Source organism: Bison bison, unplaced genomic scaffold (assembly GCF_000754665.1).
Source record: "Bison bison bison isolate TAMUID 2011002044 unplaced genomic scaffold, Bison_UMD1.0 scf7180017864203, whole genome shotgun sequence".
Classification (NCBI taxonomy): Eukaryota; Metazoa; Chordata; class Mammalia; order Artiodactyla; family Bovidae; genus Bison; species Bison bison.
In genome coordinates this window covers 232189-248557 of record NW_011494775.1, presented here as the reverse complement: position 1 = coordinate 248557, position 16369 = coordinate 232189, and the positions used below count along the sequence as shown (strand labels likewise).

Sequence of the window (16369 nt, the reverse complement as noted above, 5' to 3'; positions counted from 1 at the left end):
GAGAGCGCCCGCGGGCCTCCTGCCCCTCCTCCGCGGACGGCCTGCCACGCCCGGAGGGGTGCGCCCCGCGGTCTCTTAGAGCGAACCACGTGGTGCCCTGCGGGGCTCAGGGCTCTGCAAGCCCCAGGTAGTAACCCCTGCCTTCCCAGAAAGGAAGTCACTGGTGCTCAGCGTCAAGAAGATGACATAGTGTGTTTGCCTCCGCTGATGGTGATGGGTGGCGATGTTTTAAAACTAGTCAGCTAGAGAACTTTATTTTTTCCATTTTCTTCCTTCTTTCCCTCCGCCCCACCCCCCATCTACCTCTCTCTCCCTTCCGTCCTTCCTTTCCTTTTTCTTTCTTCCTTCCTCCCTTCTTCCCTCCATTATTCCTTCCTTCTTTCTTCTCTCACTCCCTCCCTCCCTCCCTTCCGTCTTACAATCCTACCTTGTCCTAGAGCTGGAAGGAGCCTTAGAACCACCACTTCGCGTCTCAGTGGCGTGCTCGCAGAGGAGTCCTTCTCCCTACCCTTCTATTAATGCTTCTCACTGACTCCTCACCTCAACCTGTGTTTCATCGTGCGTGCGTGCTAAAGGGGTTTCAGTAGTGTCAGACTCTTTCGACCCCACGGACTGTAGCCCCCCAGGCTCCTCTGTCCATGGGAATTCTCCAGGCAAGAATACTGGAGTGGGCGGTCATTTCCTTCTCCAAGGTGTGTTGTTGAATCAGTAGTTTCCAAAATACACATCCCCAAAGGGCACTTTAACTGACTCACTGCTCCTCCCCTTCCTCCCATTTCAGGCAAAGTCTTCTGAGTTCTTTGGTGGCTTACTCTGTTAGTGATATACACCAATAAATGACTGTCCTTTTTCAGTCACTAAGTTGTGTCCGACTCTGAGCGCCATGGAGTGCAGCACACCAGTCTTCCCTGTCCTCCACTATCTCCCGGAGTTTACCCAAATTCATGTCCACTGAGTTGGTGATGCTATCTAACCATCTTACCCTGTGCTTCCCCCTTCTTTTGCCTTCAGTCTTTTCCAGCATCAAGATCTTTTCCAGTGAGTTGGCTCTTCACATTATGTAGCCAAAGTATTGGAGCTTCAACTTCAGCATCAGTGCTTCCATAGAATATTCAAGGTTGATTTTCTTTAGGATGGGCTTATTTGATCTCTTTGCAGTCCAAGGGACTCTGAGTCTTTTCCAGCACTACAATTTGAAAGCATCAGTTCTTCAGCCTTCTTTATGGTCGAACTCTCACATACGTACATGACTACTGAAAAAACCATAGCTTAGACTACACAGACCTTTGTGGGCAAAGTGATGTCTCTGATTTTTAATAATCAAGGACTAGAAAGTGCCAAGGAAAATCTTTGTAAACACTACATACATCCTGTGTTATGCTCCATTATCATGTCTGGTCACTCAACAGAGTCCAAAGTCCTCATATGACCTCATCTAAGTGATCCCTCTTTATGAAGATGGAGCAGGGAAGTGATGCGGAAACCAGAAAGGCCATTAAATTGGTCTTTCCTTGATCTTTGTCTTTTGCAACTATCCCAGAACTGACCCGTCTCCCTGAGGGAGAACTCATGAGTTGAATTTTTATTGAATATATACTATGTGACAGATAAATACTAAAATCTCACAAACAAATAAAACCAAATCTTTGCCTTTATGATGTCCAATGGGAGGTGAGAGAGACTGCCATTTCATTCATGAAAAAAATTAGTTATTGAGCACCTTCTGTGTCCAGATCTTGTTCCAGGTACTGAGGGTCCATTCTCAAACAAAACAGATACAACCCTCGTCTTGGGGGCTTTGATTTTTGTGGAGGGAGATTAGACGAGGAATGAGATAAATAAGCAGTAAAACAGAGTCAGGGAGGTGGTGATAAGCGTTTTGGGGAAACATAAAGCTCTGAAGGAGGGTTGAACCCACAGTGATGTTTGAATAACACCTGCAAGAGGGGAGGAAGTTGGACCAGAGGTCCCTGAGATGCAGATGGGGGCCAGGCTTGGGAAGTCAGTGAAGTAAATAATCAAAATTCAGTGAGTAAGCTATGGTAAATGAGGGCTGGAGGTGCCAAGCTTTGATTTTCATTTAGAGTGAGATAGAAAGCTATTGGAGGAGAGGTTTACCATTCAATGTGAAAACTGTCATGAAAGGGTTAGAGAGAAAGTACCATAGAGAACACAGAGGAGGGCTTCCTGACCCTGCTTAGGGTATCTGGGAAGGCTTCATAAAGAGAGGGTCTTTGCTTAGCCTTAATGGAGGCATTGGGAAGGTTTGCCAGGTGAGAGAAAGAGGTGGAATCTGGAAGTTAAGTACTAGTCCAAAGGGGTAGACTTTGCAGAGCCTTACTTGGAACTCTGAATAATGAAAAATCCAAAGGAAGCCAGTTTTCTCTGGGAGCTTAAAGAGTTTAAAAGTAAGCGAACAAGATAGTGTACACATGGAATATTTTCTTCTCTTCCAATTAAAAAAAAAATACATTCTTTTAGTTGTTTCTAGTAATTAGCATCTGCTGTTTTGAAATAGGGCAGAAAGTTCATTCAGAGGGACTTCCCTAGTGGTCTAGGGGTTAAAAGATGCCATGCGCCCACTGCAGGGTGTATGGGATCCATCCTTGGTCAGGAACTAAGGTCCCTAAAGCCATGTGGCACTGCAAAAAAAATTCACCAAGAGATCATGGACATAGCTATAGTATCATAGCTGTAGCATCCGTTTTTGAAACTGAGCTTTGTGGTGTATGGAGTCTGATTTGGCTAGGTTTGTATTTGTAGAACTCTCATAGGAAAAACCCAAAAGAATTTTTATTGACTGATGTTGATGGATAACCATTAAATTTGGTGAAAGTGGAAGCAACATGGAGCCCAGGTGACCAAGAGACATGGTTCCTAATAACCCAGAGGTACAGACGTAGTGGAGCATCTCTGTGGTCAAAATATGAAACAATTCCAGCACCTGCAGTTAGTGCCTTTGAAGAAAAACTAAGAGAGAAAAGAAAAGAAATGTGGAGGAGTAGTGGAGTAGACAATGGCACCCCACTCCAGTACTCTTGCCTGGAAAATCCCATGGATGGAGGAGCTGGGAAGGCTGGAGTCCATGGGGTCGCTGAGGGTCAGACACGACTGAGCGACTTCCCTTTCAGTTTTCACTTTTATGCATTGGAGAAGGAAATGGCAACCCACTCCAGTGTTCTTGCCTGGAGAATCCCAGGGATGGGGGAGCCTGGTGGACTGCCGTCTATGGGGTCGCACAGAGTCAGACATGACTGAAGTGACTTAGCAGCAGCAGCAGCAGCAGCAGCAGCAGCAGCAGCAGTGGAGTAGACTCCTACAGAAAAATTTGCTTACTTTTTGCTAAGTAATGCAGACCACCCAGCTGTGTTTCGACCATGTATCTTAGATCCGAAGAAAGATTTTAGAATTTTGCCACAAATTTTCTGTCAGTTACTCACTCTTTATTTTGAAATGGTTTCACTTTTGCTTTGCTCCTATGTTACTCTGGTGAGCTTACCGCACATGCATCCAGGCCTCCTATATAAAGATTCCAGAAGTGTTTCTGGAACTAGTGGCATGAGAAAATAAAAACAAACATGGAGGGAAAAGCCAGTTAATATGTGTACAACTAACTCACAATTCACTCTGAAATTATTTAGCAACTATTTATTTACATGTAATAATTCATAAGTATACCAATGAATTTATTTTATTTTCAGTTTCACAAAAAAGAGATAAATACTATTTATTATCACTGTTAAGAGATAACCTTCAGGACTTTCCTGGTGGTGCAGTGGATAAGAATCTACATGGCAATGCAGGGGACATGGGTTCAATCCCTGGTTTGGGAAGATCCTACATGCCACAGAGCAACTAAGCCCATACACCACAACTATTAAAGCCCGCACACTCTAGAGCCCATGCTCCTCAACAAGAGAAGCTGTAGCAATGAGAAGCCTGTGCACCATAACAAAGAGTAGCCCCACTCGCCACAAGTAGAGAAAACCCACACAAAAACAACGAAAACCCAGCACAGCCATAAATAAATAAAGATAGCTTTCAAAAGGGGGTAAAATTATGACTCTCATACAGATACGAAGTTTTTATTTGACTTAGAAGCAGAGAACCAGACAGAGACAAATCAAACTCAAAGGACAAATCAAAACAGCACACATTTATATGGAGTGAAGGGTATGGAAATGGGTTGGGAAGATCCCCTGGAGAAGGAAATGGCAACCCACTCCAGTATTCTTGCCTGGAGAATCCCATGGACAGAGGAGCCTGGCAGGCTACAGTCCATGGGGTTGCAGAGTCAGACAGTACTAAGCAGCTGAGCACATGTGTACATGCAAAGTTTGGGGACAAAACTAACTTCTTCCACCATGAGGGCAGGAGACCAGTTGAAACTGTACCAGGTAGGGCAGCATTTGCGTGCTCTTAAACGAGAGTTGCCATTGCCACCAAAGAGCTATAATTTACCATGTTGAGAAATAACCTAGATAGAATCAGAATCAGATAATCCAGAGGGAGTGCTCTAGAGTCGACACAATGCATAGTTCTCCTCTGACACACAATTTGATCCTATATCACTTGGAATGATGTAAACTCATTTTATTATTAATGCTTATTGAAGCATAGCTGCTTTACAATGTTGTGTTAGTTTCTGCTGTATGGCAAAGTGAATCAGCTACATATATTATATATCCCCTTTTTTTCGGATTTCCTCCCCATTTAGGTTGCCATAGAGCACCAAGTAGAGTTCCCTGAACTGTACATCAGGTTCTCATTAGTTGTCCATTTTACACATAGTATCACTAGCGTATATGTGTCAGTCCCAGTCTCCCAATTCATCCCACTGCCCCTTTCCTTTTTATGTTTGAATCCATACATTTGTTCTCTGATGTAAATTTATCTTAAAAAATTTAAAGTAATATTTATGCTGGAAAATTTTAAACATACATAGACTACTAATGAACACTAATGAACAACTTGTTTCAGCAATCACAGATATCTTGCCAATCTTGTTTTATCTGCCTCTTCCACTTTTTAAATAAGCAGTAACATTTTAAAGGTTTCCTATATTTTAAAGAATCATTTTCCTGGTAAATACTTAAATGTGCAGTTTTTTCTTTTATGCATGATCAAGATACCATTTTTTTCACACCTAAGGAAATTAGCCACAATTCCCCAATACCATCTAATATCTAGTCTGCATTTAAATTTCCCTAATTATCTCAAAAATACCTTTTTAAAGCTATTCAAATTAGGATCAGCATAAATATATGCCCTGCATTTGGTTGGTCAGCCTAAGTGTCAAAAGTACCTCTCTTTTTGTTTTTCTGATTTTTTGTTTTTTAATTTTTTAAATTTATTTTTTAATTAAAGGATAATTGCTTTACAGAATTTTGTTGTTTTCTGTCAAATCTCAACATGAATCAGCCATCCCAGTGAAGTTGCTCAGTCATGTCTGACTCTTTGGGACCCCATGGACTATAGCCTACCAGGCTCCTGCATCCATGGAATTCTCCAGGCAAGAGTACTAGAGTGGGTTGCCATTTCTTTCTCCAGGAGATCTTCATGACCCAGTGATCTAACCCAGGTCTCCCAAATTGCAGGTAGACGCTTTACCGTCTGAACCACCAGCAAAGTTGAATCAGCAATAGGTATACATATATCCCCTCCCTTTTGAACTTCCCTCCCATCTCCCTCCCCATCCCACCTCTCTAGGTTGATACAGAGACCCTGTTTGAGTTTCCTGAGCCATACAGCAGACTCCCATTGGCTATCTATTTTACACATGGTAATGTCAGTTTCCACTTACTCTTTCCAAACATCTGACCCTCTCCTCCTCTCTCCCCATGTCCATAAGTCTATTTTTTATGTCTGTTTCTCCATTGCTGCCTGTGAATAAATTCTTCAGTACCATTTTTCTAGATTTCATATATATGCATTAGAATATGATATTTATCTTTCTCTTTCTGACTTACTTCACTCTATATAATAAGCTCTAGGTTCATCCACCTCACTAGAACTGACTCAAATGCATTTCTTGTTATGGCTGAGTAATATTCCATTGTGTATATGTACTTTCTGTTTTTTTTTTTTTTTAATTAAATATCATTAGTTTGTTGGAGTAACCAGTTCAATGTTCCTTAGGATTTACCATGTTCTAGATTTGGCTGATTGCCTCCTTGTGGTATCATTGAATTGTTCCTCTTTTCCCTACATTTCCTAAGCATAAGTAGATCAAGATGTTTGATTAGATCTAGGTACAATCTTCCTCTGGCAAGATCATTTCATGAGGTGACTCGTCTTGGGATCATTGCATCTTTGTGTAATATCCATGCTGTCCTTTTGGTATACTGATACTGATCAGTTTGCTTACATGCTGTCACCCTGATCCATCTATTGTAAAGTTTTCCATTTACCCAATGAGTTTTAGCATTTGCTGATGACAATCCTTGCTTAGGCCCATAACTTTATTATGGATGATAAAATGGTCATTTTTCTAATTTTCTTAACTAGAAGTCACCTTTCTATGAATAGGAACTTACCCTTCTCAACTATTTTGTTAACCTGAAGTTCAGTTTTTATGGGAAAGTTACAATAAATGCTTGATTTATCTCATTAACTGGTTGTCAGTATTTACTAAAGCTAAAAATATTCATGCCTTATGACCAGCCATTTCACTCCTACATATATTTACATATGTGTAACACAGGTACAGCAAAATATGTGTCCATACATGTATAATACATATGTTCAACAAAGATGTACCATGTGTTCAACAAAAGACATGTGAAAAATGTTCACAGGAGCTCTATATGAGCTATAGTCCATGGCATTGCAAAGTGGCAGACACGACTTAGCTACCAAACAATTCCTGTTGCAGGGCACAGGCTGTAGGAGAATGGGCTTCAGTAGTTGCAGCGCATGGGCTTAGTTGCTTCGCAGCATGTGGGATCTTCCTGGATAAGGGATTGAATCCTTGTCTCCTGCATTGGCAGGTAGACTTTTATCCCACCATGGAAGCCCAAAAATGCATTTTTTTAAAAGCAGAAGCTACATCATGAATTCAAACTGATTTTTCCCAGTGGAACTTAAGATTGGCCTGTTGTTACTAATCTTTGATTTTATATTTGCAACTCTGTTTTCTTACACTGGAAATCTTACCACTTATTGATATTAGCATAATGACTTAGATGTTTTAGTCACATAATTTACATGTAAAAGTTTAAAATTGGCAGTATCAATAATACTGCTAAAAATATGATGACTGAATGCTGTTGAAGATTTCTTTGTGGTACTTTTTGTCCTTAGTGGGGATATGTTTGTGGGGAAATTAAACTTTCTGAGATTGCTTAGTATTCCTGTAAAAAGCCCTAGACTCACAGAAACATCTTCACGTACCATGAGAATTAGATATGTAACTGTGTTCTAGTTAATTACTCTAACCTGAAAGCTAATCTCCTGGAGAAAGCTAGATGACCACAGTTCTGAATATTCATTAGAAGGACTGATGCTGAAACTGAAGCTCCAATACTTTGGCCACGTGATGCAAAGAGCTGACTCTTTGGAAAAGACCCTGATGCTGGGAAAGACTGAAGGCAGGAGGAGAAGGGGGCAATAGAGCGTGAGACAGTTGTATGGCATCACTGACTCAATGGACATGAGTTTGAGCAAACTCTGGGAGACAGTGGAGGCAGGGAAGCCTGGCGCACCGTAGTCCATGAGGTCGCAAAGTGCCAGGAAGACTGGAATGGCTTACCTGTGAACCAGGAGACAGCTCTGAATAGTAGAAGCTGAGAATCAAAGGGAGACTACTGGATCTCTTTGGCTCCTGGGGAGATTTTATTTACAAACCAAAGGTATGGAGGTCTAAGGAGAAGCCCCTTTCAGGAGGGAGAACAGCTGCCTCCTTCCTCCTCTAGAGTGCGTGCGTGCCCACTAAGTCACTTCAGTTGTGTGGACTCCTCACGACTCTATGGACCATTGCCCACAAGGCCGCTCTGTCCATGGGATTCTCCAGGCAAAAATACTGGAGAACACTTGTTGTGGCAAAGGGTCTTGTGTAACACAGTAAAGCTACAAGCCATACCATGCAGGGCCCCCCAAGACAGATGGGTCATAGTGGGGAGTTCTAACAAGACTTGGTTCACTGGAGGAAGGAATGACAAACCACTCCAATATTCATGCCTCAAGAACCCCATGAACAGTATGAAGAGAAGGACCTAGCTTCTCTCTGCACTTTAGGATCGCCACATCTGTGGACTGAGGTGTGTAAACTGGGAGGTTTTGGTCTGGTTTTGAACCACACAAACAGGTCTGTGGCTGCACATTAAGGATCATGTGGCCTACTAAAAGCAAATATTTGTTCCTTTTGTTAGGAATATTATCTCTTATACTGGTGTCAATCATTCATTTGAAAATTACCTGTGTTAAAACCTAGATGAAAGCTCATTTCTTTAAACAAGAACTTATATATCCTTATGTCTGGCAAACAATATTCTAAGCTCTTTACAAATATTAATTCATTTAATTTTCACCACAATCATACAAGATAGACTCTATCACTTCCATGTTATAATTGAGGAAAACAAGGAACAGACGAGTTAAGTAACTTGCCTAAAATCACACAGCTAGTAGTCACAGTTTCAGTGGTTGTGGTGCACAGGCTTAGTTGGTCGGCAGCATGTGCGAACTTCTTGGATCAGGGATTGAACCCATGTCTCCTCATCATCAGGTGGATTCTTTACCACTGAACCACCAGGGAAGCTTTATTTCTCATATGAATTTAAATTGTGGAAACCAGATTATCTTAATTTATCATTGAATGATTGGGTCAATGAGCTGTTATCATGAGTACAAATAGTCTTTGAGAAAATATTAAATCCTACTAATAATATCACTTTCCTAGATACTCTGCTCCATATTTTAATGTACCTTAACTTTACTTTCACAACAGTGCTGCACTGTGGATACTATTAACCTTATTTAGAAATGAGGAAATTGGGTCTCAAGAAATTCAGTTCAGTTTCTCACTTATGTCCAACTATTTGCGACCCCATGATCTGCAGCACACCAGGCTTCCCTGTCCATCACCAACTCCCAGAGCTTGCTCAAACTCACATCCACTGAGTTGGTGATGCCATCCAACCATCACATCCTCTGTCGACCCCTTCTCCTTCTTCCTTCAATCTTTCCCAGCATCAGGGTCTTTTCTAAGGAGTCAGTTCTTCACATTAGGTGGCCTAAGTATTGGAGATTCAGCTTCAGCATCAGTCATTCCAGTGAATATTCAGGACTGATTTCCTTTAGAATTGACTGGTTTGATATCCTTGCTGCCCAAGGGACTCTCAAGAGTCTTCTCCAATACCACAATTCAAAAGCATCAATTCTTTGGTGCTCAGCTGCCTTTATGATCCAACTCTCACATTCATATACGATTACTGGAAAAACCATAGCTTTGACTAGATGGACTTTGTTGGCAAAGTAATCTTTGAGATTACTGCTGTGATATCTAATGACACTCAGGTCTTGAGTGCTGGACAAGATGACCAAACCCCATTCTTGCCTGAAGGATCTGCCTACCTGAGCCGCTGGCATGTTAGGAACTTGTGATCACTTGACCACTCCCCCTGGGACACAGAATTTGACCTTGATTACATTGAAAGCCCAACAGCCAGAAACGAGTCCTAGAATACATCACCTTACTCAAGTGCACATCTTTGGCTCATCTGAACTCACAGAACCCAATCACATGCTGCTTCTCACAGTTAGTGATAACAAATGATACAATCATTCTTGTGATCAGGGAAAAGGCCCCAGACTTCAGAGTCAGAAAGCTAGAGTTGGACTCTGATTCTGTTTGTCACCAGATGTGACTCTAACCACCTGCCTGGCTCCTTTCTGGATCTGTCAGTTACCTCAAAGGGATGTTTCTAGAGTCAAGTCAAAATGAGATAATATATGTGAAAGGGTGTTGTAGTAAATAAAAGTGCAGGGTATCAGATAAGCACCAGTATGTTGATTCAAGATGTGTTCGTTGTCAGATTCAGTATGTACATCGCGTGTGTTTAATATATATTTATATATAAGTAGGACTTGCCAGGTGGCACAGGTGGTAACGAACCCTCCTGCCAATGCAGTCAGACATAAGGGGTGCAGGTGTGACCCCTGGGTCAGGAAGAGCCCCTGGAGGAGGTCATGACAGCCCACCCCAGTATTCTTGTCTGGAGAATTCCATGGACAAGAAGCCTGGAGGGCTACAGTCCCTGAGGTCACAAGAGTAGGACACAACTGAAGTGACTTAACACACACACATATTTATAAGTATTATATTTCTTTAAAGATGTATAGTGGTTGGGAGTGGCTATAGAAGTTCTATATTTTGCTGCTGACTTGCAGTCATGAACTGATTTTTTTTTTAAATTATGTATTTAGTTTTGGGTCTTGTGTGCTGCACGGGCTTTTCTCTAGTTGTCATGAGTGGCAGCTACTCTTTGTTACAGTGCTCGGGCTTCTTACTGTGGTGGCTTCTCTTATCTCGGTGCATGGGCCGTGGGGTATTTGGGCTTTGGTAGTTGCAATCCCTGGGCTCCAGAGCACAGGCTCAATAGTTGTGGCACACGGGCTTAATTGTTCCGTGGCATGTGGTATCTTCCCAGATCAGGGATCGAACCCATGTTTCCTGCATTCGCTGGCAGATTCTTTACCACTGAGCCACCAGGGAAGCCCCATGAACTGATTTTTTGCAAGCTCTGATGATCACTGACCCAGACAGGAGTTTTTGTCCAGCTTTTCTACTCAACAAACAATAAAACAGTTATTTCCCAAACTAGGCCAAACATTAGATTATTTACCTAGTGAGATGTCCAATCTTGTAGGAGATGTGAATCAGAATCTCCTTGTAAGAAGTCTGTAAATCTGGGTTTGTAGCAGACATTCCAGAGGATTCTTAGCATAATGCAATTTTGAGAAACACTGACTGAAACCAGTCTATTTTATCTCCCTCACCTACAGATTTTATAACTCTGAAACTCGCATGATTTTTGCCTTCCATCCTGATGAGCTGTCATGTTGATCAAGGAGATCTCTGAGCTGTCTGACCCTCTAAACCAACCAAAAGAGATTTACTAAATAATCTTGTTTCTTGGAAAAAAAAAAAAAAAAGGAAATCTGTCCTGAATATTACTGGAAGAACTGATGCTGAAGCTGAAGCTCCAATACTTTGGCCACCTGTTGTGAAGACCTGACTCATTGGAAAAGACACCGATGCTGAGAAAAAATGAAGGTAGGAGAAGAAGGGGAAGACAGAGAATGAGATGGTTGATGGCACCACTGACTCGATGGGCATGAGTGTTCATAAGCTCTGGGAGTTGATGATGGACAGGGAAGTCTGGTGTGTTGCAGTCCATGGGGTCGCAAAGAGTCAGACATGACTGAGCAACTGCACCCATACTGTTAAGTCCTGCTTAGCTTAAATTTAGGAATTCACATCCTTAGTAGGTAGTTTTTTGTTCTGTCCTATTAAAATACACTCTAGTTAAGGAAGAAGTGATTGTAACAATAGTCCATGTCCACATCAGATAACATAATATCTGGCAGCCTGTATTTTGTTCACATAGGCATGCAGACCTGTTTTATGAGACTCTGGATGTATAACTGGAATTTGTAGGCTATTAAGATTGCCCTAAACCTCATTTCATCAAAGTGACTTACAAAAAAAGTCTTGCAGATGGCAGTGGGTTGAAGGAGTCATCAAATCTCTGAGGAACACTAGCTCAAAACCTGGGACCACATGTCTCTGCTACTTAGTAAAGTAATTGCAATTTCAGTTGCAAATTATAAGTATTATAAATAATATAGAATATAAAAAGCTAACACTGAGATCCTAACTTCAACCCACATTCTCCTCAAGAAATCATTTGCCTCGATTCAATACTGTTGGCTTCCCCATTGGCTCGGCAGTAAAGAATCCACCTGCAACGCAGGAGATGTGGATTCGATTCCTGGGTCAGGAAGATCCCCTGGAGGAGGGCCTGGCAATCCACTCTGGTATTCTTGCTGGAAAAATTCCATGGACAAGGTAGCCTGGTAGGCTACAGTTCATGGTCTCACAAAGAGTTGGACATGACTGAAGCGACTGAGCAAGAAAAAAAAATACTGTTGAAATGCAGAACTGATGATCACCATGTAGCTTAGATGGGATTTTATATTACAAAGACATACACACACATTAACCATGTCACAGAGATCATACTAAGCTCTTCATATGTTATGTCTGCTCCAGTCTTTTGAGAGAGATCATTTAAACACCTTCCAGCAGCAGTAATTCATTTTACAAATAACTGTAAAGTGCCTTTTATGTGTTAGGCACTGGGCAAGGTCCCATGAAACTTTATTTTGGAATCATGGAGCTAAAACAGCTTATTTCAAAACATAAATTATAGAGAATCTTTCCATCTATTTTTCTTACCTAAAAATGAGATATTTATCTTACCTAAAAATTCCCTGGTGGCTCAGTGGTAAAGAATCCACCCTCCAAAGCAGGAGACTATACAGGCAACTATAAGGCTAACAGTATATTCATTAGGAAATGCAAAGCAGGTTCAACTCCTGGGTTGGAAAGATCCCCAGAGGAGGAAATGGTAACCCACTCCAATATTCTTGCCCGGGAAATCCCATGAACAGAGAAGCCTGGCAAGTCCATGGGGTGGCAAAAGAATGGGACAAGACTGAGCGACTGAACAACAATATCTTAAGTATAAGCTTCATCCCCTTAAAATTTGCTTTCTCTCCTGTAATATTTTCTGTGACAGCAGCATATGGCTAACTATATCCATTAGGAAATGCAAAAATCTTTGTCATGAAAGTGCTTGTATAAGGTAGAAAAGTAAAATGAACATATGTTGCTATGTATACATACCTGTGGTACATACCATGATGAAAAGTTGCTTCCCTAAGTGACCCTAATAAGAAGAATGACAACTGCAGAGTGATGATTGAGAAAGGATTTTTATATGAAGGAGGCCATTTCCTGACCTAAATTATTTAACATCTGATTAAAAGGGAATGGCTACCTACGCCAATATTCTTGCCTGGAGAATCCCATGCATAGAGGAGCCTGGTGAGCTGCAGTCCACGGGGTTGCAAAGAGTCAGACACGACTGAGTGACTAACTTTTTTTTAAGACTAGGAAAATATGCCAATTTGTCTTTTTTCATTGATAAATGTTAATACATAATATTCCTGTTATATGAAAACTATTTATTTAGGTTGTCTCATTCTGGGACTAGGAACAAATATCTGCATGTGAAGTTTTTAGAAGGAAGGAGGTGATCAGGCGCCCACAGTCTGTTTACATAATGCTGACCTTTAGTACACTGCCCAGCACTGTAAATAACCAAAACCAACTCTGGAAAGTGTTTACTTGGCCTTGCCCTGTGAGTTAGTGCTGAAAATCAGTGATGTAAATCAACCAAGTTCAAATAATACTCCACATATTATGTGCTTAAGTTTCTACTACATGAAATTAGAATTTTCATAAAGTTTTCCAAAATACATTTTTTAAAAACCTGACATTCATGCATCTCCAAGAAGCTTACATAAATCCTAGTAAACAAGATGAAACAAGGAAATGCTGTTTTAGTATATCAGATTGCAATTGATTAAAAAGGAAGATGTAAATGGTTGCTGAAAAATGCATTAGGAAATCAGCACCAGTTTCCAGGTGGAATGATGACCTGGCAACCTTTGCAGATTTCTTTGGTAATCCACAGTCAAAAGCCCTGGGCAGGGCAGAGGGGTGGGGGAGTTGCGGGGGAGGGAAAGACCTGCAGTTCAACCCAGAGATTTATTCTGAGGACATAATCAGTGAAGAGTACAAAGATCTACATAGAAGAATAGAAGAATGTTCCTTTTGGGGATGGTGAACTCCAAGATTTCTCACTAAATATTTAAAAGTTAAAGCCCAAAGTCTCTGCTGTGGGGGTCTCCTTAACTGGACATAACAAGTGGGAGAGAAGGGGTCTTCCTGTCTCTGACACGGGAAGCTGGCTGCACTGTGCTGTACATGGGAGCCTGGGACCGTGGAAACGAGAGTGGGCCCAGAGCACACCTGAGAGTGGGAGGAGCACAGATGCTCAGGCAGGCAGACCACCTGATGCTGCGGCGATTGTCTGGATGAACCAATAGAGGCACAGTGAGGGCACCGTCCTGCCCCTCTACACCCCACCGCTGATCTGTGGGCCTGTGTAACACCTGCCTGGGCCTCTCTGAAATACCTGGGGTGGGGGGAGGACTTTTTGAGAGACGGGAAGATTCTGCTATAATATAATATGATATGATCTGGGATACTACTGCAAAAAACCTGGGGGCCCAGGTTCAAACCCTGGTTGGGGAATTCGAATCTTGTAAGCAACGTGGTGTGGCCAAAAAGAAAAAATATATATAACATGACTTAATTTTTATCTAAGAACAGGGCAGATTTGGGGATTTTGGAGTTTTAAGTATATAACTGGCAATCACAGATTTAACATTTTTGGATTCAACTATCTTTCATTCAACAAATATTTGAGCACCTGTGTGTGTGTGTGTGTGTGTGTGTTAGTTGCTCAGTCATGTCCGACTCTTTACGACCCCATGGACTATAGCCTGCCAGGCTCCTCTGTCCATGGAATTCTCCAGGCAAGAGCACTGGAGTGGGTTGCCATTTCCTTCACCAGGGGACCTTCTCAACCCAGGCATTCTCAACCCAGATCGAACCAGGTCTCCTGAATTACAAGCAGATTCTTTACCATCTGAATCATTAGGGAAGCTCAACTTTGAGCACCTACTATGTGCCAGAAATCCTTCTAGACTCTAGGACCACAAGCATTACAGATGTGTCATTCTACTTTTAGAAACTAACTCTTAATTAATGACACATTAAATTGCCTTTTGTTGTACAGATGTGGGATTTGAAAAAACTTTTAAGCTAATAGAAATAGTAACAATTTAAAAATTTCAAATCCAGCTATTGACAAATGTTTTTCTTGAAAAAGTTTATGTAAATAAAATACCATGTACTCATTTTGAATATTTTATTATTCCTATAGACACATGTAGTACATGCCTTGAACTTTAGAAAGCAATATAAGAATGCAAATTTATTGCCCCCCAAATTGATATTTTTACCATGAAAATACTTATGGTCAGAGTTGAGCAGAAGAGAGAGGTATTAACATATTATTACAGTTTCAAATTATGATCTTTTTGTATTCTAATATTCACTACAGGATGATCAGTGTGATAAATAATGCTTATGTTTCGTCTCAGGGCAAACCTTATCTAGGCTGTTGAACATACTTTGAAAACTATGGTCCAATGTATTGCTTTATAGGTCCTAATTTTTTTCAATATATTTTTTTTAATTTGACTGTGTCACACCACTTGTGGGATCTCAGTTTCCCGAGCAGGGGTTGAACCCAGGCTGCAGGAGTAAAAGTCTGGCATCCTAACAATGAGCTCACCAGGAAACTCCCTTTATAGGTCTCAGTCTTGAGGAAATTAGAGCTACAGTCAATATCCAGTTCAAAAACAAGCTAATTTCAGATATTCAGTTATAAATACCTAAATTTTCTTTAGATAATTGTACCTCTTTCGGTTTTTTAAAAGATATCCCAATTGTCTGGTTTTGCCTGGTAGTTAACTTCATGCCTCTCTGAAGGCATGCTGTAAGGACTGCTGGAAGCAGTACTACCCTGATCTATGTTCTTGCTGGACATGGGAGCAGTTAGGTCACAGCTCCCAGGATACCTCTTGAGTTGGGTGCTTCATGACTGACTTCTGGCCAGTAGAATTTAAGCATTTGCGATGAGTGATGTCAGGAACCAGTTAGGAAAATTGACACTGGGCATTCCAAAATACAGACAATTTAATGCAGATTTCTCTTTGCAAGAGTGTTGAAAAAACTGAGTAAAAAAAAAAGAAAAAAGAAAAGAATGAAGTGGCATAATGTACGGTATCATAACTATGGTTGATACTGCTGTGTGATTATTTTGAAAGCTGCAGGACTGGAAAAGGTCAGTTTTCATTCCAATCCTAAAGAAAGGCAATGCCAAAGAACGCTCAAACTACCTCACAATTGCACTCATCTCACATGCTAGTAAAGTAATGCTCAAAATTCTCTAAGCCAGGCTTCAGCAATACATGAACCGTGATCTTCCTGATGTTCAAGCTGGTTTTAGAAAAGGCAGAGGAACCAGAGATCAAATTGCCAACATCCACTGGATCATGGAAAAAGCAAGAGAGTTCGAGAAAAACATCTATTTCTGCTTTATTGACTATGCCAAAGCCTTTGACTGTGTGGATCACAATCAACTGTGGAAAATTCTGAAAGAGATGG

General features: G+C 41.2%; 1 protein-coding gene across 1 annotated transcript in view; it reads right to left on the bottom strand.

Moving 5' to 3' along the window:
- The window catches only part of TTPA (tocopherol (alpha) transfer protein), a 66735-nt gene that overhangs the window by 29962 nt on the left and 20404 nt on the right, over positions 1 to 16369 (bottom strand). The gene's annotated exons all lie outside the window — the stretch shown is intronic.